This window comes from Castor canadensis, chromosome 6 (genome assembly GCF_047511655.1).
Source record: "Castor canadensis chromosome 6, mCasCan1.hap1v2, whole genome shotgun sequence".
NCBI classification, from domain to species: Eukaryota; Metazoa; Chordata; class Mammalia; order Rodentia; family Castoridae; genus Castor; species Castor canadensis.
In genome coordinates, this window is record NC_133391.1 from 40,048,397 (window position 1) to 40,073,173 (window position 24,777).

Here is a 24,777-nt window from a genome sequence, read left to right on the forward strand (position 1 = left end):
ATAGTCTAGAGAGAGAACATCCTGGCCCAGGGGTTTACTTATCACTTGCTCTCTCCTGTGACCAAAAGGTCCCTCTGGCCATTTTCCAAACTTCTCCTTCCTAATTCCTATATTCCTGTAAATAGTGCTGGCAAGAACTCTTACCCATCCTCATCCCACCCACAGCATTCTTCCCATGCCCCCATACTCCACCTTCTCTCTTCCCATCTTTCTGTAAATAACCCTCCTCTTTGTTCTCCTGTCCTTCAACAATGCTACCTTCTCTGACTTTCTTGCGTTTCTTGCCTGAGGGACCTGTTTCATTGGCAGTCAAGGGGGAAAGGCCTTCCCATCACGTGCTCACTCCCGCCTCTCTCCCACCATTACAGTTGGCCTTCACGCCTTCCTCTCATGCTAGAGGTTTTTATTTTATTTTTTTAGCCTCTGTTGTAACTATCATCCCACCTTTTCTTTCTACAACTCACCTTTTCTAAATGATCCTCTATCCCAGATTGGATTTGTGGGACAGAGACTGTGCATGGAGCTGGAGTTATACACGCAGGAGGTACTTCCAGGAACAGCATCCTTAAAGAGAGAGAACAGGATTAAAAAGAGAATAAACTTGGGCTGAGGTTTCCACAGAGGCCTCACGCTGGCTGACCCTCAGGAAGCTATGGCGCTGAGTTCACCTTGAGTGTTCCAAAAAGGAAGCAAAGAGATGGACCTTTGTGTCCCTGTTCACCAATTGGGTCCATTCCAGATGTCACCCGAGAGTGATGTGTCAGCTTTCCATCATCATGACAAAATACCTGCTATACATTTATAAACTTATAAAAAGGAAAAGATTTGGCAGTACTGGGGTTTGAACTCAGGGTCTTACACTTGAAGGTGCTTCTCATGAGCCACTCCGTCAACCAGGAAAAGATTCATTTTTGCTTCGTGGGTTCAGTGGCGTCAGTCCACGGCTGCTTGGTCCTATCCCTTTGTGCCTGTGGTGAGGCAGAGCATCGTGGTGGGGAGCGCGCTCACTTCATGGAAGCCAGGAAGCAAAAAGAGAGAGGAGAAAAGGCTATGGTCCCAATCTCCCCTTCCAGACCATATACCCCAATGACCTAATGACCTCCCACTAGACTCCATCTCTTAAAGGTTCCACCACCTCCCCTAGCACCATAGGCAGAGACCAAGCCTTCAACACACCAGCCTTTGGGGGACCTTTACAATCCAAAGAGACTGAGAATGTGGCTCTGTAGTAGAACGCTCGCCAAGGTCCTCATTCCACCTCCCCCGCCAATAAAACAAAAACTTATTTGGGTTCGGATTTGATTCCTAGCACTGAAAAAAAGAATGTAAACCATAACAAGGGACAATCTGACTTACATAAAGATTATTTTGAAAGTTCCCAAAGGTCTCCTAATTTCCAATTCTAACCCTATTTCCTTGTTGTCCCAGGAGCACTGGCCCCATTGAACATCCCCTCTTCTCCCACGCTCGGTGACCTTGCACAATCCCAACTTCCTTTGTGGCTTGTCTCTCCTGATGGTTTGGTTTCCTGTAGGCTCCTTTTCCTCCTTACATCCCAGCTCCATCTTCAGCCTTGTCCACTCTTCCTTTTCAACCCTCTCCCTCCATCTTAGCTTCTCTTCAGCCTAGCTTCTCAGACCATCCCAACTTCCCATCTCTTGCCTCAGCCCCTCTCCTAGCTCTTCTGGACCCCTGCCCTGGATACTCTCAACCTGCTGTCCCCACCACCACCACAACCACTGGACTCAGCCCCACACCACTCCAGGTTCCCCTCCTGCTCTCCACAGTTCACACCCCTTCCTGAAGTGCCCCCCCAACCCCTCTTTCTACAGCACTACAGACTCCCCTTCCCTGCTTTTTTACCTTTCACCCCCAGGTCAAGTCTTCATGTCACAGGGACAATTGCATTGTCTCCTCTGAGACACCACACACACACACACACACACACACTCACACATTGTCTTAGTCCATGCTCTGTTGCTATAACAAAATACGGGAAAATAGAAGCTTTTTAAAGGATAGAAGTTTATCAGGCTCACTTTTCTGCAGCTGAGAAGTCCAATAATGGACAGCCACATCTGGCAAGGACCTCACGCTGTGTCATAATCTGGTGAAAAAGTACATGGGAAAGTGACTGTCTTCCAGAGACCCGAGGACACACTGTAGCAACCTGCTCCCCAAGGTCACCAATCCAATCTTTCAGAGAAAAAACTCACTTCCCAGAGAATTAACCCAGTTCTATAGGAGCAGCATTATCCCCCATGACCCAGACACTTTTGAAAGGTCCCACCACCCTTCCACGTGGCTACACTGGGGACCAAATGTCAACATGAGGGATTTTTACTTGGGAGGTGGGGCAGTACTGGGGTTTGAACTCAAGGCCTGTCCTTGCTAACCAGGTTCTTTACCACTTGAGGGTTTTTTTGCCTGGGGCCAGCCTCAGTCTGGGATCCTCCTACCTACTGCCTCCCATGTAGCTGGGATCATACACACACACTCTGGGCTTGTTTTTTTTTTCAGATGGAGTCTCACAAATTTTTGACTCAGCCTGGCCTGTAACCACTACCCTCCTGATCTCCACCTCCAGAGTAGCTAGGATTACAGGCTTGAGTCACCTTGCCCAACCTTCCAGAAGAGTTTTGGAGGGGATAGACCACCTCCAAACCACAACCCCCACCTTATTATGTCCCTGTGTTAACCCACCCAGCTGGGGTACTGGGAACACTGGTGTTTCTGTAGCCAGAGGCTCTGTTACATGCTTGCCTTCAACCACTTCCCCCACCTACCAAGCTGGTAAATAGGTAACCTTGTTCACTGGGTCAGGTTTCAGCCAGCATGGCTGGACAACCACAAGCCATGGGAATAATACGAGATGCACCCCCACACACACCCCGCACCTGCCCAGCAGGGACGTAGGTTCCTCTGTCTGCCCTTCCTTTTGCTCCATTCCAGGAAGACACTTTTATTCTCCTTGGGCCCAGAGACACAAAGCCGATGGTCCACAACGCTCTGAAAAAGGACAGGGCAGTGACGGGGACTTCTGTGTCTGGGGGATGGGGGTGGGTGCTCTCTGTGCCAGACAGGCTTGTCCCTACAATCCCTGGGAAACCCTAAGAGCCACCTTCTCCCAGCACCCTGTGGATCTCCGAACTCCCCCCCGCGGGGGGCTTGGGGGAGGGGAAATGACCTAAGTAGGGGACAGAAAGGGATGGGGCGGGGGATGGGGGCTGCAGACCGCAGGGAGACTGAAAGCCGCCTCCCTACCTCCTCCCCAGCCCACCCCACCCCCAGCCCTGCAAGTTTCCCCGGAGCAACCGCAGCTGCCCAACCCGACTTGGAAGCTCTGTGTGCTCTGAATTGCAGAAAGGCAAACCCCAAACAAAGGGCCGCCCCCCCGCCCCCGCTCATTGGGGCCTCAGGGCGCGTCCTGCCGCCAGTCCTGGAAAGAGGGGCGCTCTGAGCCGGGCCGAGCGAGGAGCCGGAGCCGCAGGAAGCGCCACGGGTCGGGTGGGCGGGAAGGAGAGCGCTGCGTGCTGGCGCCGTGCGGCCAGGCGAGCTGCCATCTGCGCTTCCAGGTCCCTTTCCCTCGCTGCGTCTGGAGCCCCTCGCCCCCCCGCCCGGTAAGTGCAGGTGGTGGGGCTGGAACCGGGGCACAGCGGGAAGAGGGTGTTCTGGCAGGATGCCACTGATGGCTGGGGCGCGGAGGTCAGGGGAAAGCTGGCTTTGGGGACGAGTGAGGACCCTCGGGCGAATGAGCAAGCATTGGTGTCCCTGGCGCGCAGCAGTGGGGTCTATGCGAGGCTCCCGCGTCTGCCTTTGCACTTGTAGCTTGGGCCTCAGAGGGTCTCATGCCTTCCAGCGTGCCCTGGGCATGCCTGTCCCTCCTCAAAATGACCCTCTTTGTCCACCCTGAATTCCAGGGACTGCCTCTTGTGCCTTAGCCCACGCGAAGGGTACAGCCCTTGGCTGCAGTGCCCCATGCAAAGGGAGAGGCGGGTGATCGCTGGCAGCTGCTGTCTGGGATACAGTCCCTAAGTATTAGTGGGGGCAGAGCTTTGCAGGCTCTGTCACCTGTGTCCCATCCCTGCATGCACATCTGGCTGGCTCAGAATGGAGGATGGAGAAGCTTCTGGAGTTTTCTCCCCCAAATGTGTGCCTTGTGAACTGGCCAGATAGTAGGAAATGGAGGAGGGCCCTGTGGCTTGGGCAGGATGGCATCTGAACTTGCTCTACACTGCTGAGTGCCAGGAGCCAGTGTCTTGTGAGGTCCCCGGTATGGGGGCCCATACGGGGCAGGGGATTGGAAGAGCTGTGGAAGAAGCAGCTTCTGGAAACTAAGTGCACTCCAGGGCATAGGGCGGAGAGGGAGTGGTGGGGGAGAGAATGAGGGTGGAAGTGGTAGAGGGGATGGGGCGGGAGCTGGAAGGTCTGCATTTTTAATGTGTGGGTGGCTGGATTCTAACCAAATTGGAGTCTGGAAGCCTGGGTTTGGATCAGAACTTGGTGGTAGTGTTGTGTAATAACACTGTTCCCTGGACAGGTCCTCTGGCTCAGTTGTTTTGTGTGCACTGGTGGAGGCAGGAGGAGGTGGAGTAACCACAGTCCTGCCTGTCTCCCATGTGACTGGAGGCACACAGTGATGAATGCCTCAGAGATCACTTTGGTCTCTGCAAGGCTACCAGGGCAGGGGGTTCAGGTGCAAGGCCACAGTTTGGGGAGTACCTTGGTGGCCTGGAGCTGCATGGTTTGTGGTGGTAGAGGGAGCATTTACATGTGGCTTCCTGTGACACTCAGCACAACAGGACTGTCTGCCTGGAGCCTGAGTATGGACTCTTGGTGTAGAAACTTTGTATAGGTCTGTGTGGCTTCCTGCAGTCTCTGTGCCTTCTGCAGCAGGAGCGGGAACCTGGCTTTGATGGTCTTCAAATAGTACCAGGCACCTTGCCTTTGCAGAGAGTTTGCCTCCAGATGAAGCCAGGGAACTTTACCCACTGTTCTGCCATGGAATGAAGCAGTAGGAAGCCTTTGTCTCAGTTTGCAGACAAGGTGAAGACCAACAAAGGTCACCAGTCTGGGGTATCAACAGGGGTACAGAGACTGCACACCCAGGGCCAGCCCTGGACCAGGCTGAGAAGGCAGGCAGGTGTCAAAGGTAATGCACGGACAGCACTCAACATGGGACATGGTTGGGTGGTTTGTCAGCTCTTGAAAGTCGCCTGCCATGAAGACTTCTTTGTGTGCATTAGCTATTCAGTCAATGTTTGTGGAAGGAAGGAGCCTTGGGCGGAGCATCCTAGAAACTCAGGTCAAGTACTGGCTGGGCTCCCTGCCCACAGTGTCCTGGGGAAAGTCACTTCCCTCTTTAGGTCTGCTTCTTCAGTGGTTGATATCAGGCCATCTCTCAGACTAGCTTCCTGATCTGAGCTCCTACTTCAGTTCCTCAAGGCCTTTCCTGATTCCCAACTAAAGTAGCTACCTCCTAGGTACCTCCCAGCACCCTAATGTGCTCCCCTCACAGCACCCACCAGTCTGAGCTTACCCTTGCTGTGTCCTGGCACAGTGTGAGTATAGCAAAAGCAGAGGCCACCTTTATCCAACTCCCTGCTGGCTCCCCAGCACATAGTAGGTGCTCAGGAAATATTGCATGTGAGTGAGAGAGTGAACAAACCAGGAAGAGGAGGCTGCCTGCATGTTTTTCCAGTTGTGCCCCTGAGAGCTGTGAAGGGGAAGTTACATATCAGCTTTCATGTAGGATTTCCTTTGAAGAAAGGATTCTCCCAATAAAAACTAGAAAACCATCATACCACACTTATGGGCATCTTTTCAACTCCAGGTTAAAACAATAGCACTGTAACTGGAAGTCCTACCTACCTGTCCCTCAACAAGGACCCACACAATAATTCAGACCTCCAAAATGGTTCACACACACACACACACACACACACACACCCCACACACATACATAACCAAGGGATTCATCCTTTGCTTATTTTTATGCACCTGGTTTAATTTCCTGGATTTTTGGTTAAAGTCCATTTGAGAATGATTTTGCACACAATACAACAACAAAGGAATTTGGGGGATCCCGGGCCATGTGTGACACAAGCTCTAGATGGCAAGGACCCATTGAGCATCACTGGGGTGAATGAGCCATCAAGGATATTTGAGAGCTACCTATGTAGGGTGGCTATGTCAGCCATTGTCCTGCCTTGGGTGCGTTCCCAGGCCTCATCCCAGTGGATACCACTTAGCGTTGCCTTTCTTGAGCAGCTGACAATGGAAAGGAACTCTCCTCTGAGCGATCATGATCCCTGAGCTTGGAGGAAGCCCATGACGGACCTGCCCTAACCTGAACTTACAGCATCCATGCTTCCTGGGGCCTCCCCAGCTCACCTCCATGTATTCACTTCCTTGTCTCTTCTTATAAATACAGCTGCACATGGCAGCTCTGCTCCTGTGTCCAACCTGTGCTTGGGATTTTGGTAGAGAATATAGGCTTACAATTGCTTTTCCTAAACCCCTGAGGAGGGTACTCATGGCCATTGTCATGGTGGAGAAAGAGGTGACATTGTTTCATTTAGTTGGGTTGTTTTGGTTGTTGAGCAGGGCACTATAACAACAGGAGAGAAGAGAAAGATTCAGGATCTAGAGAAATAAAGCTTCTGTTAATTCTTTCAGACTGCTGACCTTGCCTCTTGAACCTGGCCCTGCTCTGGCAGACTCTGGTTCCTGGGGTCAGAGGTTACACTCCTAAGACAGCAACTGCGCAGTGCAGATGACTTGGGGAGGAGCAGGGTAACCCACATACAATGTGCGCATATTCACCACATGTCTCCCGTGAGCCTTGAATGTCCAGGCCCTGAGAAATCCATAAGAACCTGCCATTGCCCCAAAAACTCTAGTTGTAGAGATTAAACTCACTCCCAAGGAGAGATGAGAAAACAGCTGAGTGTAAAACGCATGGCATCGCCTCAGCCACAGCTGGAGCTCAGAGAAGGCAGCGAGCATGGTCCTGAACCCAGATGGTCCAGACTCTGCTTTTCCCCTCCGTGTGACCTTTGATGTGTCCTGTGACCTTGCTAAGCTTCAGTTTCCTCATCTGTAGATCCAGGAAATGATCCCCACTCCTGCCAGCATGTGATTACATGGGTCTGGAATGCTCAGCATTCCAGGGGCATGGGATGGGCTCAGTTTCCTCCACTGTCTGACTGATACTGGATGAGAGATGAAGGGGTCCCCTCAGCCTCCCAGTTTCCACACAAAATCGCACATGTGAAAAGAATTTCAAGGAGTCTCACAAGGCGGAAGTTTTAGCAAGGATTTGTTTAGTATAAGAAGATAAAGTAGAAAGAAGTAGATACAAGGGGAGAGAAAAATTACCTCTTGCTTAAAGTGCAAGGGTGGGAGATGAGCTCAGAAAATGGTGGCCTTCTTGTAGGTTTTATATTAGCTGAGCTGGGGACATACACACGACCATGCGTCTAGCAACCTCTAAGTTAGAGACAATGGTTCCGGATGGCCAAGATGGGTGCTGTTTATTATTCTACAACAGAGAAGTGATCTAGGCCCACCCAACACACAGGGGCAATGGGTGAGTGTCAGGACTTCCATTTGACATCCAGTTTTCTGTCCCTCTACCCATCTGTGAAGTTTGCAGCTTCTTAACGTCTAGAAGGAGAAGGGCCATGCAGACAGCCCCTTTATGCTTTGTTATTCTTGTAGCTTAACATCTAAGAGGAGGTGATGGGGGTGTGCTTGCTGCTCTGGCCTCTCCATTCACTTCCTCATTCTAATTTCCCAATCTGGCCCTTTTAATATTTATTTTTAATTTCCCTGTTGCTCATGTTATCTGTCCTGCCTCCTGGCACAGTGGAGTGATTGGAAGGGGGATTGGAGGGAGTGCTGGGTTGTGGCTGCTGTATGATTGTGACCGACACTGATCTCCCTTAATGTTGTCAGGGATCTGTGGCCAACTGCAGGGTATGTCCCAGGCCAGCCAAGTGCCCGTTTCCACCTTAGGGACCCTCTCCAGCTGGGCCATGCCTACTCTCCTTGCATACCTGTGGGGGTGTTCTGTGTTTTAACAGCCTCCCTCTGCCTTTTCCACCGTCCTTTGAACAAAAAGAGAGCCCCTTCTCGGGGCTTCAAGATTCTTGGAAAATACCAAGAACTGAGAATTTACAGAGGTTCAGGAAGTGTTAAGGAAAATGGGTCTGGGAGTTCAGTGATCCTTATCTTCATCCCAACTTAGGAATTCTTTCTTTTTTGTAATATGAACTTCATATTTTGAAAGATGCTCATCAGCCACCATTCAACATACATGAAATTTTTGTCTATCTCAAAAAAGTGAATCAAAGACTACATGACTGATCATTTGATTTTACCAGGCAGTGACCAGGTTTCCACTGTATATCATTTACATTTTTCAAATCAGTTTAGGTCATTTAACTAACAGATTCTAGTGTGTTTAAAAGGCTCAAACAAACAAAAAAAAAACAGAACAAAAGACAGAAGTGGTCTGGTGTTGTGCAGTTGGTATGAGGTCTGGAACAGACTGCAAAAACAAAATGATGCCCGTTCTATGGTAACTTAGGTGGAAGCTGGATTATGATGCCTTTGAGGCAGGTTAGGGTTCAAGTTTCTATAAGCATTCTTGAAATACTGTGAAGAGATTTCTCAGAGTTGCCTTTTATAGACAAGTACCAGACTTCTGCCATTTGGAATCCATAGTCCTTGCCCCTGGTTTTGGAATTTTATTCCTCACCGCTACCTAAGGATGGAATTAGGTTTATTGATTCTTTATCCCTAGCAACTAGCACAAGGCGAGCAAACAGTAGGCATTCAATAAATGCTTATTGTATGGACATTTCAGGAAGGATCTCATCAGTCACCACTGAGACTGTGTCTTAGAAAGACACAGATCACCTACATAATTTGGGGAACCCAATATGGCATGGAAAATGTGGGACCCCACATCATACAATCAGAGGAGATACCATAGGAGCAAGAAGTATGGCTGGGTATGGTAGTATATGGCTGGATATGGTAGTGTATGCCTGGAATCCCAGCTTCTTTGGGAGGCAGAAGTAGGAGGATTGAGAGTTTGAGACCAGCACGGGCAAAGTTAGTGAGACTGTACCTCAAAACCAAAACGTAAAACAAAAAAAGCTGGGGGCATGGCTCAAGTGGTAGAGAGCTTGCCTAGCATGAACGAGCCCTTGGGTTCAATCCCCAGTACCACAGAAAGAAGTAAATAAATAAAAGTAAAAAATAAATAAATAAAGCCCTTTCTTCCTTCCATGCTGGCTATCAACTCATCATGCTTTTTGTGTTTAGTTGGTTGACTGGGGTTTTTGTTTTTTTAGCATCTTGTTTCTCAGAATGCAGAACTCTTTTTTTTTTTTGCATTAGAACCAAGTTCTGCTTCCAACATTGAGTGTGGCCTCTTAGGACTGTCATGGCCCATTTGTCACAGACAGAATGCTCACCTAGTACTTGCTTCAGACCCTCTAAGTTCCCGTGCACCACAATCCCTGGAATTCTGTGCACGTGGGCAGCATAAGTGTTCTATGCAAGAGGCATATCTCCTCTGCCCACCTTCACATCCCACAGCCCCATTGACTTCACTTACAAAATATAAGTTCAAAGGTGACATTGTTAAGGATTTCAGGATGCCAACAGCAGATCAGTAAACCAAGCATAGAACCCTTCTGAACCTGTGCAGATCACATGCCCTTGAAGCCAGTCCAGCCTCAATCCCTAACCTCTCTTTTTGGCCACGTTTTTAAACAGCGGTCCACATAAGACAGGACAGATCCTTTCGGCAGTTAGGTCATCCTAGCATGCAAGGATTCAGGCAGTCATTTGCACCTTTGGAAAATGGTGGAAGCTTCCATTTTTGTATCTAGGTCTCTTCTCTTCTGATTAGATCATTTACATTTTTAAAAAGCAGATTAGGTTGCTTACAACAGGTTCTAGTGTGTTTAAAAGACCAGAAGAAAACTGGCATGGTAGCCCACACCTGTAGTTCCAGCTACTCAAGAGGCTAAGGTGGAAGCATCACTTACGCCCTGGAGCTCAAAACCAGCCTGAGCTAACAACACAGGAAGACCATCTTTAAAAAGGAAAAAAAAAGCAGAAGAAAAGAACAAAAGGTAGAAATGGAGACAAGGAATGGGGACAAGCGTTGTCCATTCTTTCTGAGGCCAGGGACAGGTCGAAAAGCAAAAACCTTCCAGGAGTTCTTAGGATACTCACTCAGGAGTGGCTTAGCCATGAGGGAACAATGTCTGGGTTGGAGAAAAGAGATGCATAGGGAGGGGGACCAGTGAAAGTGCCATGTAACACTGACTGGGGTGCCTTTTTGCATATGCAAAGCCTTAGGGCAGCCAGGCCTTCCAGAGAGAAAGTCCTCTGGGTGGGAGGAGAGTGGGTAAGACAGTAGGGTAGGGCTGGACGCACTGGGAGAGAAAGACCATATTAGGTAGACAATGAACACTTTATCTCTTTTTTGTTGTTTTGGTAGTACTGTGATTTGAACTCAGAGCTTTGCACTTACTAGGCAGGAGCGCTACTACTTGAGCCACACCTCCAGCCCTTTTTACACTGGTTATTTTTGAGATAGTAGCTAGCTTTTTGACTAGGCTGCTTTAGACTGCGACCCACCTATTTTAGGCTTCCTGCCACCTTATGGTGTGTACTTCCACACTCAGCTATCAATTGAGATGGGGTCTCTCGAGCAATTTGCCCTGGCTGGCCTGGAACCACGATCCTCCTGATCTCAGCCTTCTGAGCTAAGACTACAGGTGTGAGCCAGTAGCACCCAGCAACAATGAACACTTTCTGACTGCACTGCACAGATAACTAAGGGCTCCCAACGTGGCTGCAAATGCAAAGTTCCAGCAAGCACTGGTATAGAAAGCAGGGCATGGGAAGAACCCCACCGAGCTCCTCTGTTTTTACTATAGGAAGGAGAGCAGGGTTAGAAAAGTCAGTGACATGTAACAACAGGACAGCGTAGCCACGAGATACCACGTTGACATAGTCCCTCTGATTCCTTTACCTTGGTCCACATTCTACCTTAGTTTCAACTTTGGGTAGCCATTTTTATAATTAAATTTAATAGGTGCATGACTGACTGATAAGAGTTCTCCAGTGATCTGCAAACAAAATACTTTTTACACATTTAAAGGATTGAAACGAGCAAAAGGAAAATGACATAGAGCAGATCATATGGGGCCTGCAAATCCTAAAATATGTACTAACCTGTCCTTTGCAAAACAGGTTTTCCAACCAGGAACGTATCGAGTTCTTCCCAGGATGATGGACAGCTAAGTAAACCCAAGGTGGGCTCTGGGTCCTGCTCTCTGAGATACCAACTTAATTTGCCTGGTGCGTGGCCTGGGAATTGATGTTTTCATGCCTTGCCTGGTTCTAGTGCACACTGATGTTGAGAGGCACTCACTAAGACAGCAGTTCCCAAAGAGAGGTCAGGGACTCACAGCACCAGTACAGGCACAGTTTATTAGAAATGCAAAAACTCTGATCCACCCAGACTTCTGACTCAGAAACTCTCAGTGGGCCCAGCAATCTGCTTTCCTGCAGATTCTGACTAGAGTCTGAGAACTCCAGGGAAGGCTGAGGCTTTCAAACCTAGACCTGCTCATGCAGATGAACCTCACAGATGGGTTGGGTTGAGAGAGTGGGGGGGAAAGGCAGAAGCTGACAAGGAAGAAGCAAGCAAGGCCTCGAGTCTGCACCCACTAGGAAATAACCACAAATGTCCCATGTGTGACTGAGGCCTGGGAACTTGAGGGATACTGCAGAGCTTTGGACTGGAGTACCACCACCCCAAGAGCCGGGATGAAGCCCTCCCCCAAAATGGCCATAATGAGTTTAGCTTTGGGCTCTACTTTTCATGACTGTGTATGTTTATCTTTTAGTATGGTAACTTACAGAAAGTATCCACTTGGTCAATGCAGGGATTGAAATAACAAGTAAGTATCACCATGTCTGAAAGTAGGAGAGTTGGACGGTTAACTTTCAGCTTGCAAGTGATGGGGAGAGTCTCCCTTTAGGGAGGACAGATTCCCAGAGTGCTTTGTCCCCAACATTGTAACATGCGGGCACTTACAACAATGTAACATACCAGGCACCTGTGGTTTAAGCCTATATCCTACCTACTTTGGAGGCTGAGATCAGGAGGACTGTGGTTCGAGTCCAGCTCAGGCAAAAGTTTGTGAGACTCTCATCTCAACCAATAGCTGGATATGGTGGCTTGGGATGAAACTCTCATCCCAAGCTTCGAAGGAAGCTGAGATCAGGAGGATTGTGGTTACCTGGGCAAAAACATTCACAAGACCCCATCTCAGTGGGTTGGGGTGGGTAGGGGATGTTAGGTAGTGCACTCCTATCATCCCAGCTACAATGGGAAGCATACCAGACAGTGCAAAAAGTGAGACCCTGTCTTCAAAATAACTAGAGCAGAAATGGCTGGAAGCATAGCTCAAGTGGCAGAGTGCCTGCCTAACGAGTGTGAAGCCCTGAGTTCAAACCCCAGTATCACAAAAAAGAATGTACTAGGTAAATTATCTCCTATAATCATCGCAGCTCTACAAAGTGAGGTTATTACCCCTATTGTATAGTTGTTAGCATCCCCAAGTCAGTACTAATATCCCCATTTCACAGTTGTGACTACTGAGGCACTAAAAAGTTAAACAATTTTCCTGAGTCCCACAGCTGATAAATGGCAGAGCTGAGATGCAAACGTTGAAGGATCTGACCTCAAAATTGGTAGGGATTTAGGGCTGGGGGCATGGCTCAAGTGGTAGAGCACCTGGCTAGCAAGTGCAAGGCCTTGAGTTTAAACCCCTGTACAGTTTATTTATTTATTTATTTTTTGTTTAGATTCCAAAGCAGAAAGCCCTGCCTTTTTTTTTATTTTATTATTCATATGTGCATACAAGGCTTGGGTCATTTCTCCCCCCTGCCCCCACCCCCTCCCTTACCCCCCACTCCGCCCCCTCCCTCTCCCCCCACCCCCTCAATACCCAGCAGAAACTATTTTGCCCTTATCTCTAATTTTGTTGTAGAGAGAGTATAAGCAATAATAGGAAGGAACAAGGGTTTTTGCTTGTTGAGATAAGGATAGCTATACAGGGAGTTGACTCATATTAATTTCCTGTGCATGTGTGTTACCTTCTAGGTTAATTCTTTTTGATCTAACCTTTTCTCTAGTTCCTGGTCCCCTTTTCCTTTTGGCCTCAGTTGCTTTTAAGGTATCTGCTTTAGTTTCTCTGCGTTACCCCAGTAAAATTTAAAAAGAAAAATGGTGTGGGTGGAGTGAGGAAGCTTGTCCAGTGTTAGGCATGGCATGGCATTCCCTTTAACCTAAGCAGGTTGAGATTGTAAGCACAAAAAACACTCACTCTCTGCTCTCTCATGTGTGTCCAGTTATCTGTGTGCCCGTGGCAGGAATAAGCTCACACTGTACAAATGCTAGATTGCTGGTATGCCCTTCTTAGAGAGTTCAAGGCCAGAGACACATGGGGAAACCAGAGATAGATCCCATCCTGGGTGTCTGAGTGCACTTGCTACCATCAGAGCTGAGTGGGTCTTTACATTCTTCCTTCCTTGTTTTGGAAGTGAGCAGCCCATACAGCAAATAAATTTTGCATTTTACCATCCCCATCAATAAGAATGAGGTCCTCAAAGGTCCTCGGATGTCCAAACACTAGAGGCTCAACAGCCCCCTGAGATCCCAGTACTGGCGCTTCAGCTACAACAGAGACAATGAGAGCTTGGAGATCAGGATGGTTAGGGGCAGCACTGGGTGTCTGCAGTCCTCCAGATCAGAGCAGAGAGCAAACCCCAGTCCTTCTTGGGTTTGACGGGCTTGCTAATGGAGATGGGACTTCCACTCTCCAAAATATGGAAGTGGACTGGTTTCTAAGGCCCTTCTCCATGTGGGACAGGAGGTGACTTTCTGAACCTTGGAAACAACGGGTAGTGATGATGGTGGTGATGACGTAATTAATGCATGACTAGGAAGTCAGTGTGGGCAATAGGGAGGTGTTCTGAAGCTAAGTCATTTCTTAACACCCTCAATAACTCGAGAAACCAAAGTTCTTCCTTCTCTTTGAGACAGGGTTAGGATCACAGTGTGGGGGTTGGGGGCTAGTTGCTATGTGAAAGCATTATTTCCTTGCTCAGAAAGGTCAGGTATCTGTGTGCCTGGTTCACCTGCAAGAAGTTTCTGTTACTTTCCAGTGGAGTTACTGAGTCCCTAGAAAATCCTTTTTTACTGGCCTGGGATGAATAGGCATGGTTTAGTTATCAGGAAGCTTAGCAGTTCCCAATCTCTCTTCTGGACTTAAGATGAAACAGATTTACATCCAAGTCACAAAGGGAACTCTGTAGTTTAAATTCGGATTTGTGAGTGTTCTCCCCTCACCTTTGTACATACAGGGACAGACTTGCCAGCCTGTGTGGTGGGGACACAGCAAGCTCAGCCAGGGATCCAGACACCTGGGATACCTGGCTGCAGCTCCAGGTCTGCCTCTGGGAGCAGCCCAAGGTCCCTGTGTCTGAGATAGGGCCCTCCTTGTAGGGGTAAGTAAGGAAAGGAGGAACGTCAGTCATTCTTAACCTTGTATGAGGAAGCTATAAACCCCTTCAGGGATCTACTAAAACCTGTGAACCCCAACACAGCAATAGTGACATTTTTATACAATTTCATATCCCCCAACCCCATAATACTCCAAGAAGGAACGGTCTTTCAGGCTTACAGCTAAGTCATGGTGTCTTATTCAGAGACAAGACAGGCACTGTTTTGAAAGCAAATGAGAAACTGCACAGACTCCCATCTGGGAAAGGAGATGAGTTTCCATGTCACTTAGGCACTTTTTCCCCATTCCCACCACCTGGAAGGGAGGGCCTGTGTCTCCTGATCCCCATCGAGCAGGTTGTGAATAAATTTCAGCAGCTTCTCCTGCACCCCAAGGTGTACATAGTACTATTCTCCCTTATTGCTGCTGTGCAGTGAGAAAGGATCAGGTGCACATACAACCAGCACGCTTAACCATCATGGCCACTGTCTCCAAGATCTGCCCTCTGGACAGAGGAGCACACTGGATTGTTACCTGAGGTACCTACTAAAGGTGCCATACATTTTCTGAGGACCCCATTCTGGAGGGCAGCAGTGCTGTTCTGGTCCCTGGATTTTAGACCCTGGAGCCCCTGTGTCAAGCCCAGTGGTGAGCCCTTGGTTCATACAGTCTGAGACTGGGATCGTTGTTGCTTTGGGACCTGAAGTGGCTCCCACATCCTCGAGACTGCTTCCAGGAACCATGTCTTATATTCTTGCTGGTCTCCAGACTTGTCTGAGTCCTAAATCCAATCTTGCAGGCCCCCAAGGACCCAGAGTATTATCTGCTTAAGCCTGGCTCCCTGGGGGAGTGTGGATGTGGCTCTCAGGGTCATGGTCACCCAGCCCTTCTAGCTTCTTGAATTTATGCAAGGTATAGAACCTGTGTTGACTGGACCAATTGTGGGTGGGCCATTGGGCAGAGCTGCTTTGACTTTTGTGTCCCAACTCTGCACCTGACCAGAGCACTCTGCTCTGGGCCTGCCAGTAGCTAGCAGGGTGTCATGTGCACATGGACTCAGAACCCCCAAAGAGCCAAACCAGGACCAGTACCCCTGGGTTGTGATGGAGAAAGACATGGCAATAGTGTGAGTCCAAACACCCAGGAGCTGCCTTGGGAAGAGGGAAGTAGGCCAGGACCGGTGCCCAGCCCACTTTCCCCACAGCTGAAGTTGAGGGCACAGAGCAGAGCTGGTTGTGCCAGAAACCTCCTGGGCAGAAGTGGTTCTCAGATTAAGTGGGAGCGGGACCCATCAGAGAAGTCTGACAGACACTGGAAAGCAGCCCAGCTTCAGCAAGCAAACTGGACCACGTTCCTTGGAGGTGACAACCAGGAACCTGAGCCAGAGCACCTGGCAGATGGTCTCTCTGCCAGGGCAGGGTGGGCAGAGAGAAGTTTGCACTTCAGGCAGGCTGTGTGTCCTGAGTTTCTTCATGAGGATTCCCAACAGGGCTGACCCTTAATTACAGTGAGAACCACTCCCACACCAGCACCATAATTCCCAGCAAACTACAGCATGGAGGGGACAGAACTCACAGGCTCCACTGACCAGCAGGCAGGTGCTCCTGCCAGTGGTGGTGGGCTCACTGGCCCATGGCAGACACCATAGTGAAAATGTGGGGGAGTCTGTGGGATACAGCTTGACTCAATAAGCGAAGCATAGAGTTACCATAACACCTAGTGGTTCCACTCCTAAGTATTACAGAGGAGTTGAAGACAGAGGGTCCAAGCACAAACTTGAACATGAATGTTGATGGCGACTGGGTTCCAGCCAAAAGATGGAAAGGGTCCAACCCAGTGTATCCATAGATGGCCCGTGCTATAGGAAGAAAGAAGCAGTGACACACAGCCCCCATGCGAACTGTCCTTGACAGAAGCCAGACACCAAACACCATGCTCATGTAAGTCCACTGACATGAAACATTAAGACATAAGACGAGGCAAACCCGAACAGACAGAATGCAGATTCGTGGTTTTCAGAAGCTGAAGGGTAGAGGTGAGGAGAGACTGCCTAATAAGTGTGGGGTTTTCATTTGGGGTGATGGAAAAACTCTAGCACGAGATGACAGTGATGTCTGCACACCTTTGTGCACATACTTACTTGTCACTGACTTGTACACTTTAAAATGGCTGCAGTGGTAAAATTTTACGTCACATATATTATCACAACAAAAAGGAAAAAATTTGAGGGGAGGTTGGGGCCAGATGGAGGGAAATAGAAGCTGACCTGTCTGTAAAGTGACCTCAGATGTCATCCTTGGTTCTAAAAATACCTTTTGGGTCTGTGACATATTCCCAGCTCTCTGCTGGTTCATTTTAACCAAGGCCAAATGTAGGGTGATGATTTACAATCGAAGAATGAAAAAGCTGACACCTGCAGGCTGTCTCAGAGCCAGAGAACTAGTTTTTCCTTTTCTTCTTCTTCTTTTTTTTTTTTTTTTTTTGTAGTTCCAGCTTTGCAGTGAGTGGGGGGGGGGGGGAATGGAGACAGTGATCTGAGGAGCTTAAATGGGGGTGAGGGGTAACACATCCCGTCTACCTGAGAAGCTACATTTATCTCTACTTTTGAAACAGGAATTTTAAGGCCCCAGGCCCAAATTCCTTAGGGTTCCACACATCATGTCTTGGCCACTCACTCCAACAGGACAAATACTGAGATACGTAACAGTGAAGGGCAGAGAAAGGAGGTTTATTGTGTGGAAGAAAACACTTCAGCTCCATCTTCTGGGGTTCAGACATGAGAATTAGGTTTAAGTTAAGAAATAATTTTCAACAGAGGTGAAAGATATTTTATTAAACAATCCTGGTCAAAGTATGGTGGTTGGTCATTATCTCAGTTCTGGTTTTGGAGAAGTTGTCATCACTGTCATCACTTAGGGGAGCAAGCTGGTGAGGATAAACAAGTCATTGTTGCCTGGTGTGGCCTGAGAAGGCGCTATTGTCCCTTTTCTTCTGGGTGGTTTTCTCTATCACTCCTTGTGAGGATGTTATCCATTGGTCTGTCCTTCCTGCTTTCCAAGGTGGCTGCAAGATGAATGGCTCAGAGCAAAGACTGATACAAAATGAAGGCAAGGATGCCAAGCTTTTCTCCTGCTTTTAGTTAATTCATGGCCCGTGCTTTTTAGCAAAAGCAGCTTTTGAGTTCCTGTTACAGTTTTACAGTACACTGAGGTCTACATAAAAACTTGTTTAAAAGAACATACTGCCAGAACACCAACTTTCTCATCACACAGAAAAAGAAACTGAGGCACAGAGAAAGGCCATGCCTTTCCCAAAGTGCTGGCATGGTGGAGGGGCCCCCAAACACTTTGACCTCTGCTTGTTCCCCCACCACTGCCACACCAATCCAGCCTCCCAGGAGCTGCTGTTAATGAACATCCGGCCATTCTTCTGGCAAGTCTCTTTTCTTTGGTAGTTGTGAGAAGTGAGGGCTTCCCTTGGCCCCACCCCTCTCCCAGGATCCAGGATCACATGCTTTCCTGACCAATGATCCTGGTGACAAACACCAACCCTCATGGGACTAGCAAGCAGCTGCCACCAGGACAGCGTCTCACACTCATGTCCCAGCTTGGGTGAAGAAAAGAGCAGCTTTTTCTCCAAAGAAACCATAGATCCTTTCATTCAAGAAGATTGAGGAAATTATACTTAGATAATCCAGGTTTTTCCGTGAATGTAGGGGAAAGCACAGACTCTATTCTTCACTAAAATTGAGCTGGTTTTGTAGAGAGACCATGTGCTGTTCTTTTTGAAAGGTGATTTTGAGAGCCAGTATTTAGAATGAAGTCCTGTACAGTGCAACATTTTTCCTGGGTGGGTTTAGGGTTTTACCTCTCACTCTTGGCTTCCTTTGCTCTCCTGGCTGGCTCCACCCATGCAGTCAGGCAGCCTAGGCCAGCTGTGGAGACTTAACAGTTGCTGGACTGGACAGTCCCTGGTGGCCTTAGAGAGTGAGGTCTCAGAGCCACTGGACAGTGATTAACTCACGCCTGATGCCTCCTGATAACTGGGCTTCTGGGTGTATTTTTAGAATTCATTTAAATGAACACTCATTCCCCAGTCCCAGATTCTGGTTTATAACCCACTACTCCATTGGGACTTATTTAATTTAACCTCATGAGTGTGCCTCTAATTCTTACCTTCTGGATCAGAAGGCTTTGTGGTTCCCCATTGCTTACAAAACAAAGTTGAAAATCGTGAGCCTGGTGTATACCTTTCTTGTCCCTTTTTTGCCCGGTTCCTGCCAGGAGTTCCCTCTTTGGCCCTCCTGCACCCATTTTCTTTTTTCTCCTTGAACCTCATCCATTGTGCTAAAATGATATTGGTTTATCTTCCCCAGCAGTGAGTTTTTTAGGGGGTCAGAAGCTGTTTTGGTTGATTCTTTTCTCTTTCCTTCATCATTTTTTTTTCACCCACCACCCAGGATATTGCATGCCACATAGTGAGGCTTCAGATGTTTAATGAATTAGCAGATTAATTAATTAACTAGTTTGTCTCAGAGAGGAAACAGATACACGCACAACCAACCGTGAACTACGGTGATAAATGAGGAGCGGCCTGAGGCAGGGTAGTGAGGGCGGTGGAATGGGTTAAATATGAAATGCCCCTAACAGTGGCTTAAAGAATAAAGAAGTTTCTTCTCTCGTGTGGCAGTGCAGATGGGCAAGCAGTTCTACTCCTCACAGTCAGGCAGAGATCCAGGTTCCACCATCTTGTTACCCTACTGTTTCAAGAATAGTAGGAAACATAGCGTGGTCTGAAAGTGTGGCTCCCAGACTGGCAGCTCAGTGTTATCTGGACACTGGTGGAAATACACATTTGAGCTCTCACCCTAGACTTCCTGAATCAGAATCTCTGAGGTGGGGCCCGGCTCCTTGTGGTGGTGGTGATGGTAGAGGTGGTGCTGGGAATCGAACCCATACTAGGCAAGTACTCCTTTCTTTTTTCAAAGCCACCCAGCGGTTCTCATGTACCCCTGAGCTTGGAAACCCTTGGAAATCGTTCCCTGCCCTTGTCTGGAGTTGGATTTCAGACACATCTGTGTTCCAACTCCCAAAAAGGGGAAAGATTGTGCAGAAGGGCCGGGACAATGTGTTAAGAGCCAGGCATGGAGTGGTGCTTCCACTCATATTCCATTATCAAGAAGGATGATAGGCCAGATCTTTCTCCATCAAAATGGAAGAAGGGGAGAACACTTTTGGTAGGCCACTAGCAGTCTTTGAAATCTTATGAACCCACGTGACATTAAGTAAATTTAATGTCACTACCCGTCCTCTAGAAGAAAGGAAAGACATCTGTCTACAGATGCCAGCTAAATAGATACAAGGGCAGGGGCTTGTCAGGTGTTCGAGCCCCCAAATGTCTATCCCCATGGGTGTGGGCAACCCAACCCATAGACACCCACCTTGCCTTCTCACATATTATGTATCGTGCTTCCTGGTCCCTGCTTGGCAACTTCCAGTAAAAGTCAGTACTTCACCCAGATGGCCCCATCAGAAGGAGAGCACCAGGCTTGGCAGGAAAGGATGGGAACTAGACATGAGATAGAAGGAGGAAGATAAGCAGTTGCTAACTGCACAGTTGCATAGAGTGTGCACTGCACAATCCCAGCAGTAACTATGTACGTGGATAACTGACCCTTGAGCTGGGTGAAGGGGCTGATGGTATCTGTATCTTACCCCTTGGGTCTGATCTCCTGCTGAACTCCAACCCCTGGGCTCTTGGCCTCCTTGTGGCCACTGCTCTTTACAGATCCTGAGCTCACCTTGAATGGGTCATCTCTGGAATGTCCGTCCTTGCTCTGAATCTTGTCTTAGAGGGTTCTCCCTGCTCTGAGGACCAATCCTGAATAGAAAAATCAATTCTGGGTGGATGGGAGTGACTTTTCTCCTCAAAGCAGCCCCCTATAATCCAGAAAGCCCCAAACCTGAGAGGTGTTGAGTTGATCATTACCAATACCCGGGCTTGATTCCCAGGTCCTCCAGGCAAGCCTCAGACAACGTGCTTATAAAACAGAAGTGATAGCCTCCTCCTCACTGATGAGACCCCCAGCCCAGGGTCACTGTGACTGAAGCTGCAAGGGCTGGGATCTCAGACCCCAGCCAGGGAGTCTGGGAGAGCTGTAGGGTGCGGGGGAAGTCATAGGTGGGTTCTCAGGGCCCTCAGACCCCTTTCTTCATGAAAAATTGTATGTTCCTGAGCCACAGGCAGAATGACCTGCCTTCCTAGGTTCTAACGCACATGCATGTGTGTATGTGTGTGAGTGTGCACGTGAGTGTGTATGTTCTGAACTACTTTTGGGTCTGACACACACATGCACTCTGTCTCTCAGACAACCTGGGCCTGGGATGGGCAGCCACCCCCTGGCTGTGAGCCTTAGGGCTCTGTGCTTCCCTGGCCTCTACTGCAAGTGAAGTTTAAGGGCTGAAGCAGAGGCAAGAAAAAGAGGATGGGGGCTGGGGAAGGGGGCAGGCTGCACACCCATTTTCTAGAACTGTCAACTGCCTCTCTTGCTGGGGTCCTCTGCTTCCCTGGAAAGTGCCTGCTCATGCTCACAGGTGTTTCCCATCAGTGGGAGCCATCCTATTTCCACAAGCGCCTTGCCAGGATCCTTTTCAAAAGGATTCTCTACTTTGATGTGTATTGGACATAGATCTGCATTTCTCATCTGAGACAAGAGCTGCAAACGGGAAAGAGGACACTGCAGAGAAGGCAGGGCCTCCCAGGGCTGGCTGGGGAGGAGACTTTCCCCAGAGGCCCCACTGGGGAGCTGGACGGTGCCGGCACTGAACTATGCACGTGGGAATGCCGCAGCAGTCATGCACAACTCTGTGCTGTGATGTAGCTTTCCTGGGGAGCTGGGTGAGAAATAGTTATGTAACTCTCAGAGTTCAAGAGCTCACACATGGCTGTTTAATGCATTTGGTCATTCGCTTAACATTGATTGAGGTGCACCCACCAGGTGCTGTTTTGGGTGCTCAGGACCCAGAACTGAGCTCAGATTTTAACAATTCCCATTTTAACGTGGGATGTCAGCAGGAAGCTGTTGGAGAAACCTACAGAGGTGAAAGGAATGGGACAGAATGATCTGGGGACTTGAGGAGTATTGAAGATTGTAATCAGGTGGCCTAGAGTAAAGAGCTAGCATTTACCATCCATTGGGGACATTTTTTTAAGTGAATAGAGCACTGCTAATAATTCTGTCAAGACAATAGGAGTACATTGCGATTGTCCCAGATACTATAGGCGTAAACGGGGACATCGTGTGGTTACACCAGAACATGTGGCCACCTTGCTAAGGCAGACTTATGAAGCACTTAGAACCACACCCGATGGGGCATGACTGCTAAACATCAGCCATCACTACCACTGGTCCCACATGGAAGCACCCTGAGCCTCCAGGGATACAGAAATGGTCAGAGGTGACTTACAGATGTTAGACTGGAAATGGGCACCATCTTTACCCAAGCCAGTCAGGAAGATGATCTTTCCAGTTGCATAGACCGGAAGAGAAAGTTAGAAAGGGAAATGGGACCAGAACCCAGGTCTCTGGATGTGAGCCCAGCCGTCCCTAATTCACTAGCACCAAGACAGGTGTCACCACCTGGGCTTGATGACCTCATGCCTGCAATGATAGCTCAGCTGTGCCGGTGCTACCTAGTGGAGACCCCCTACCCCTGCAGGGCACCCAAACTGCAGCCCCACCTTTCAACCCCTCTCCTTCCCCAAACCAGAGGGCAGTCCCTAAGTAGTGCCTTGACGCCATGCTAAGAGCAGAGATGAGGGGCTTAATGCCACCACTGCCTTTTCCCCTCCTTCAAAATGACTTTCCTGTCCACACCTGTTGACTTTGTTAAATTGAGCTCTTGGGCTTTTGCAAGTGAATTCTTCATGGTCACTTGGGAACAGGGTCTTCTCCATGGCCATCTGGACAGTCTTCCAGCATGCAGGATAGGCTAAGGTAGAGAGGCTGTGACCCTGCATCCCCAACTATCAGATAAGGGCTTTGGCTGGTGTGTTTAGGGCTCCCCACCACCTTTCGACCCTCCTTCATTTAGGACAATCTTAGCGTTGGTTGCATGGTTCCTTCAGCATCACTCTACATATGGCCCTTGCCAGCTGTCCATCTCATCTGACCCCCACGGTCCCCTGCAATGAAGACAGAACTGCCCTGTATTGTCTGCATTTTACACAGCAGGAAGCTGAGGACCGAGGTCACTTGACTTGCAGAGGGTCACACTGCTGTGGGTTATAGCTAGTGTTTGCACCCAGATCTGCTGACTATGAAGCTGGAGTTTTAGGTCCCAGGGTCAAACTCCAGGCTTTTCCATATGTCAGGTCCGGCAACTTGCCCCAGCACACCGAATAAAGAGACGGGAATAGTGAAGGAAAGAGAAAGGAGGGTTATTATGCAACACAGGCACACCACAGGAAGAGGCAAAGTACACACTTCAGCCCATCTATGGGGTACAGACACAAGCCCCAGGTTTAAATAGAGGAAGAATTTGAGCATGATAAACAGTCACAGTGTGGCCTGGTTAGTCATTATCTCATTCCTGATTTCGGGAGGGGTTCTGGAGAAGTTATTATCACCGTCATCACTTGAAGGGGACAGTCTGGCCTGGATAAGCAAGTCTTCGTTGCCTGGGGGTGATCTGTCCTGCAGAGATTCTGCTATTCCTTTCCTTGGGGACACTTTCCTCCATCCCTCCCTGTAAAGATGTCCCTCCTGGATTGCAAGGTGCCTGCAAGGTGAATGGCTCAAAGACTGATAACAAAATGGAGACACAGATGCCAACCTTTTCTCCTGGCTTTCTTTACTTCATGGGCCCAAGTGACAAGTCTGTGCATTTTTAGGAAAAGCGGTTTCGAGGTCCCTGTTGCAGCTAGTGCTGTTGTTAGGTTTGTCGCTGGTTCTTGTCATAGGCACTGGAAAGTACTCATTTCATAGGTCAGACTGCAATTTTAAAGAAGAAAAGGAGTCAGGGAAAACTGGTGACGGCAGGAAGGCTGGGAGATGTACGCACATGGGAAGAATACTTCCCTAGAGACAGGAGCAGAGCAGAGTCCTGACTGATGCATGCGGTGTCTGTTGGTATTGCAAAAGAAGTTAAAAAAAAAATCACTTAGGAAAGCAGGTCTCTACGGACATATGGACAAAGAGACAGAATTCTTGTCTACGTCCATACCACTCAGAACACTCCCGATCTTGTCTGATCTTGGAAGCAAGCGGGGTCGGGCCTGGTCAGTACTTGGGTGGGGGACAAGGAATTCTTAGTGCTGGGATTTTAATTCAAGGTCCGCCTACAGTGCCATCCACACAACTCTATAGTTAGCAACCAAACCCTAAGTTTGGTCCAAAAGAGTCGCCTGCATTCATCCACCTGCATGCCACAAATAACACAGAGACAAAGAATAAAGTCAGTGGCTGCCCAAGGCCCCCAGCCCACGTCTCACTTGGGCCCCCACAGCCACTGGACCCTGGCCTCAAACTCAAGGAGACAGATGGCAGGAGGAAGGGTCCACTCTCCCCAGCAGCTGGTGCCTTTGTAGTGCCAGCCATCATGGCTCTCCTGATCCAGATCTGCCACCTCCCACAGCCCCTGAGTGTGGTCTCCGCCCAGGACAGATCCCCTCATCCTTAGCTTCTGTCTGAGACCACCAAGCTAAGAATTAAGAAACCAAAACTAGACCTGTGGGGGACCAGTCAGACAGGTCCCCTGCACCTGGCTTTCCACTTACCTCTCAATAATCCCATTATGGGGTTAGGAGTCAAATTAATTAGTGCATCTCTAACGCTTAGCTTAGTATTCAAGCCCAGCAAGGGGAGCCTTCCACACAAAAGAGCAGGAGACCAGGTCCTACCCTGCCACTAACTTGCAATGTGACTTTGGCCACAGTGTGACTGTGGATCCCCCTGCCACCCAGGTCTCACTTGCTCAGTTCTCAAACAAGGGGGCTGAGCCGGGTGACCTTTGGCCCCTCCCAATCACCCACTCAGAGGGTCTGAGGAAGTCCCACTTTCTGACACTTCAAAAGGACACACGACCACACTGTTCACCTTCCAGGAACGGGTCCAGCAGGTGGGAATTAAATAAGAGGAAGGGGGCTGGTGTGACTCGGTGGTACAATGCTT

At 48.9% G+C, this 24,777-nt stretch overlaps 1 protein-coding gene and 1 long non-coding RNA gene across 7 annotated transcripts in view; one reads left to right on the forward strand and one right to left on the reverse strand.

Annotated features, from left to right (window-relative positions):
- Positions 1 to 304: 304 nt before the first annotated feature.
- Positions 305 to 3,337, reverse strand: LOC141424080 (uncharacterized). Its single transcript, XR_012448907.1, has 4 exons — positions 2,898 to 3,337; positions 2,040 to 2,107; positions 860 to 1,007; positions 305 to 564 (listed from the first exon to the last, which is right to left on the reverse strand). It is a non-coding gene; the product is annotated as an uncharacterized lncRNA (long non-coding RNA).
- Positions 3,338 to 3,447: 110 nt separating this feature from the next.
- The window catches only part of Tspan11 (tetraspanin 11), a 96,418-nt gene continuing 75,088 nt past the window's right edge, over positions 3,448 to 24,777 (forward strand). For 5 of the 6 annotated variants that reach the window (XM_074076272.1, XM_074076269.1, XM_074076271.1 and 2 more), the window contains exon 1: positions 3,448 to 3,620. The gene's annotated coding sequence lies outside the window, so the exon portion shown is untranslated. The remainder of the gene's footprint in view (positions 3,621 to 24,777) is intronic. The other variant, XM_074076274.1, reaches the window with a different exon arrangement.